This window comes from Ruditapes philippinarum, unplaced genomic scaffold, assembly GCF_026571515.1.
Source record: "Ruditapes philippinarum isolate M1 unplaced genomic scaffold, ASM2657151v2 ctg3645_1_1_1_1, whole genome shotgun sequence".
Classification (NCBI taxonomy): domain Eukaryota; kingdom Metazoa; phylum Mollusca; class Bivalvia; order Venerida; family Veneridae; genus Ruditapes; species Ruditapes philippinarum.
The window spans coordinates 20276-25499 of NW_026866970.1; the positions used below are offsets into that span (position 1 = coordinate 20276).

The following is a 5224-nucleotide window of genomic DNA, read 5'->3' on the forward strand; positions in this document are numbered from 1 at the left end:
AAAAAAGGAGATGCCAGCAAGAAAACCAAAAGAAAGCAAATCAAGAATAAAAAGAAGATCTACAGAAATTGTAGAAATGATGGAACGACAGAACACTGAATTCCATGAAAAAATGGAGCAACACCACCAAGCAAAAATGACCAGAATGGATAGATTTCTTGATCTGTATGAAAAAGACGTTAATTCTAAGACCAATTGACAACTAAATCACAGTCTTGAATTGTTTGACATTTGTGATGTGTATATTAGCAAAAGTTTTTTTTTTATTTTTTACACTGTTTGAATATAATTTAAGAGACTTTAACTATTTTTAAGCACATGTTTTCTTTTTACAGGCATTGGTGTAGCAAAAAACCTATGTTTGTTGATGATTTTAGCTCACTTGAAAAAGGCTAAGTAGCAATTTTGTTTTATTACAGCACAGGCAGTGTCTTTTTATTCCATTCCAATCTTTGATGTGATGGCGAATAGCATTTAATTGAGTGTGTGTGTTATAAAGTAAAAATTTAACAGTTGTATTGATATCAATTTGACTTAATGTTAACCATGAAGCGCCATTGATGATTTACATGACACCAACCAGAGACCAAAGTAATATGATATATGTATTTTGAGCTTTCATTTTTATTGAAACAAGTAAAGCATAGGAAGTGAAAATTTACTTTATAATCTTTGATTCCATGGTTTTTAGTTAATAAGTGACATATCATTCCCACTTCCAGCAAAGAGTGAAACTGACATTTTAATGTTAGATTATGAAATGTTTACCAATATCGAAATATCGATAAAACTTTTAGTTCATAATCACTTGTTTTGAAAAGATGAAATCTTTAAAATACAAAAAAACAAAACAAAAAAAAAAAAAACATGGTGAAAATTTCAGAGTTAACAGTTAGATATTGTGCATGTGTTAGAATATGTGTAAGAGATGTGTATGTCAGGTTATGAAATACATGTAATTGGCCACAAGATCAAAGTATAGGATTAAAAAAAATTACATCTTAGAAACAGCTGCTTTTATCATATAGCTTAATGAAACATTCACAAGTCCCAAGATTTTGAATTAAAAATTTTGTCATAATATTAACTTATAGAATAATCTATTTTCATTAATGTTTTTTCTAAACATGTTTTACTGAGAAATTATATTTAAGACTTTTCTCAGTTGATTTTTTTTAAACAACAATCTTCTATGATAGATCTTGGAGTCAGCCTAACAGACTATGAAGTTCACTCATCAAGATTACTTTCAACTGTTTGTTTGCTATTAGAAAAAGTAAAAACAGTAGAGCATTTTTAACTTCAATGTCAAATTTATGAATTTTGCTTGATTTTTGTATTTCTTAGCTGTAACTTTTTTTTTCAATGGATTAATTCCAAACTTTGATGCCACAATCCTTTGCAATAGCCTTCAAGTAATCAAAACAAACCTTTACTTTCATTCATAAAACCCCTTGACCTTAAAGGTAATTTTTGTACGTTTAATTATATTTTATTATATATTATTTCCTTTTGAATGGATTGCTTTATATTTATACACAAAATTCTTGGGATGACGCCTTTATAAATATTGATGTCTGACATTGACCAATATATGACCTTGGCACTTAAAGGACAAATTATTGTATTTCCATTTTTTTTGCTATGATTGGATTGCATCTTAATGATGGATCATCTTCACAATTGAACAAAATATCCCTTTTGTACAAGTCCTTGTAGGAAGTTTAAGTGACCTTGACCTTTGAGTAATCTTTGAAAAATGAAGAAGTCTAGCATTGCCCCTCAGAAGTGGCTCTTAATTTGTTCATTTGTGGAAAGCTATAGTGATAAAACCATGCAATCTCATGGCTTGATTTAATACAGTGTTATCCTTAATTGTTAGTTTACCTTGCTTTTTTGTTTCCATTTTTAACTATTGTGTTGATAGTTGGTACACATTATATCTGGGAGATGCAGTCATAGTTAGCCAAAAATACTGCTATTGGCTGAGCTCTGAATTCATGCTAAGGCAATTTTTTTTATGATCTCGGCATAAAGTTCTAGTCTTGATTTGATTGTTACTTGTTGGCAAAGTTCCCTTTATTTCAAGTTAATAAGAATAAAAGCAAAGAAAATGTTCTTTTTCTGTTTTATATTTTTCAAATTTATTACATGTAACTGAACTAGCCTGTGTTAGCTGCATTGTAATAATAGTCCATGATAAACCCACTGTGATAAACTAAACAGTTGTACAGCACTGAACTATTAAGGCACATTTACTTATCGTAATCTTCTGACAACTCCATTATGTCCATTATCATCAACATTTGGCATATTGTTAGGATCTTCTTCTATTAAGATGTATGCTTCAATATCATCTTCATGTAACAAACACAAGTTATGTAAAATGCAAGCTGCATATATAAGTTTACATATGTCTTCAGAATTATGTAAAGGAACATTCTGTAATCGGCGGAAGCGACCTTTCAAATGTCCAAATGCGCGTTCAACAGTTGATCGCACACTAGAATGTCTCTTGTTAAAACGAGCTTGCTGTGGTGTTAAGTTCCCATAGTTTTATAAAAGGAGTTATCAACCAGTTTTTAAAAGGATATGCACTGTCAGCAAAAATATGATGATTGTGAATTATAAGGTGTCCAGCTTCTGCCTCTGCATATAAACTGGAATTTCGTAAAACGCGTGCATCATGCACACATCCTGGCCACCCTGTGTGTATATTAGTGAACCTCATTTCATGATCAACAACAGCCTGAAACAGAGGAAGCAACATATTCTGTAATAACTTTTTTATTGCTTTGGAATTTTGTCCTTAAAGTGAACTTTTAAAGGTGTGTATGTGTTTTTGCAAGTGTCACACAAATCCTTTGAATCCCATTTTTGAAATAAACTTGTAACTTAAAATTCAGATTTGACCTGAACATTGTGCACAAGCAAGGGGTAAAAGTACAGTTACCAAAAAGCTTGCATCATTTCAATTTTTATTAAATTGTATTTGAGATATAATCGATAAACATTTCAATGCCTTGAAGTAGTTACTTTTTCCATATAAATAATTCCTGCTTAAACTGAAAAATATCCAACAACAAAGAAAAAAATATTTATAGACCTCTTAACATAACTGTTCACCTGGAGATGCATTGATGGATATCCTTTCCTATTGTAGTAATCACGATCTCCTTTTAAAGCTGATGATAGTCTCACATGGCATCCATCTAAAACCCAACTACACCTGGAAGTGAGCATTTATCCTCTACATTTCTTGCAATATTGACCTGTTCCTGTGGATTAGGCCAGCGAATTACCTATCGTAGAATAGGAAAGACAAGATCGATCAGCAATCACATGTGTCGCCTCATGATGGCCAATTTCAAGTTGGGACAAATTTTGTGACAGACGGACAGACAGACGGACGGTGCACAACTAGACTTGGTACTGATCATTCCTGTAATGTTTGGATAAAATTGCACCAGTAGTTTATGAGGAGTAGTCCGGACAAACTTTTGCGTATCTGGCAACACACAGAAAAAACACCTTTTTATCAAAGGGCCATAACTCGGCCAAAAATCATTCAACCGGAAAACCCGTGCAATATGCGCAAGGACTTGAGCTACAGATCAATCCTGTAAAGTTTCATTGAAATTGCATTAGTGGTATAAGAGAAGTAGTCCGGACAAACTTTAAAATTAAAAATTATTAAAGGGCCATAACTCAAACAAAATCATTGAACCGGAAAATGCTGACAATATGCACAACTAGACTTGGTACTGATCATTCCTGTAAAGTTTGGGTGAAATTGCACCAGTAGTTTATGAGGAGTAGTCCGGACAAGTTTTGTGACGGACGGACGGACAGACAGACAGACAGATGACGGAGAAGTGATCCCTATATGTCGCCACTACTCCGTAGAGGCGACACAAAAAACCATGAGCATAATCTTTGACATTTACATTTAGATGTATGTTCAAAACCATAAGTAGATTATATTACAGCATAGATGAAATGAAATGAGCAGAAGTATTATTGTGTGCAATTACAGGCAATAGTAAAATTATCCTATATCAGAGGGAATCAGTGGGGTAATTTTCTTAGAGATTAGTCAAGAAATTAATTCTAAGGTTATTTTTCCCTTAGTAATACCTGGCACAATAATACAGTAATTAGGTAGTATGATTGTGCACACAGTACTTGTAAACACGATTAGTTACTCAGATTTTTACCATCACTGGACTTTATGGAGTACAATCATTTTATGACATAAATTATGATTAATAGAAAACTGATCCATCTGAAGGTACTGACTAGACAAATTCTAACCTGTCCCCCAAGCTGTATGATTGCATCCAATGTTTGTCCAATTATAGCATGGACTGTTGACATGGATAAATTGAAAGTATGAGCAACTTCCCGCATAGACTGTGTGTTCGCTAAGTAACACAATCCAACCAGTAACTTCTTTTCTGGAGTAACATTTTCATGAGGCCCACTGCCAGTAGCAAGCAGATTTTGAAATGTCATTTCTAATAAAATGTCAAATAAGTGTCTTGTAACACGATAATGCACTTGAAAATCGTCAATATTTTCAGGTATTCCCATTTCTTGGATAACAGATCCCATATAATTGGGTACTTTAGGGACATAGTCCCTTCTCATTGATGCATAGCTACAACAAATATTTCTTTTCAATCGTTTAGCTTGTTGAAGAATCTCAGTTTCGTATTCGTCATCCATAAACTCGTTAATTACGAAAAAAATCAATTGCTCTTTCCTAATTGCCGCCATGTTGCTTTAACTAAACACGACTAAAGTTAGTTTCGATCATTTCTTAGACCAGACATGCGCAAATTAACGTCCGGAACCAAGCTATGGTCTGTGATCGAAGTCGCCCACACTAAAAAAGCATTTTGTTTACATATAAAGCTTAAAATGCGGAGAAAACTGTTACATTGTATTTTTGTATAATTTTAAAAGAGACAAAATTAATTTCAAAAGCATTTTTGAATAAACGTTTTTCTGGGTTTTAACATTTGCTGAGACCCTAGGGTCATGTAAGCACCCTTGTGCCACATGCTTGGGCGCTAACATACCCTCAGGTATAGCAAATGTCAAAGTCACACAAAATATGAATTATTCTATTCATATGTTTAACAATCCAATTTTGATGGTTAACCTTAAACTTGGCTACACTAACAATTCATATTTTAGAAATTCTCTCTTTATTTTTAAT

At 32.9% G+C, this 5224-nt stretch overlaps 1 pseudogene; it reads right to left on the bottom strand.

Annotated features, from left to right (window-relative positions):
• Positions 1-2244: 2244 nt before the first annotated feature.
• LOC132734376 (putative nuclease HARBI1) lies at positions 2245-5022 on the bottom strand (annotated as a pseudogene).
• Positions 5023-5224: the final 202 nt, after the last annotated feature.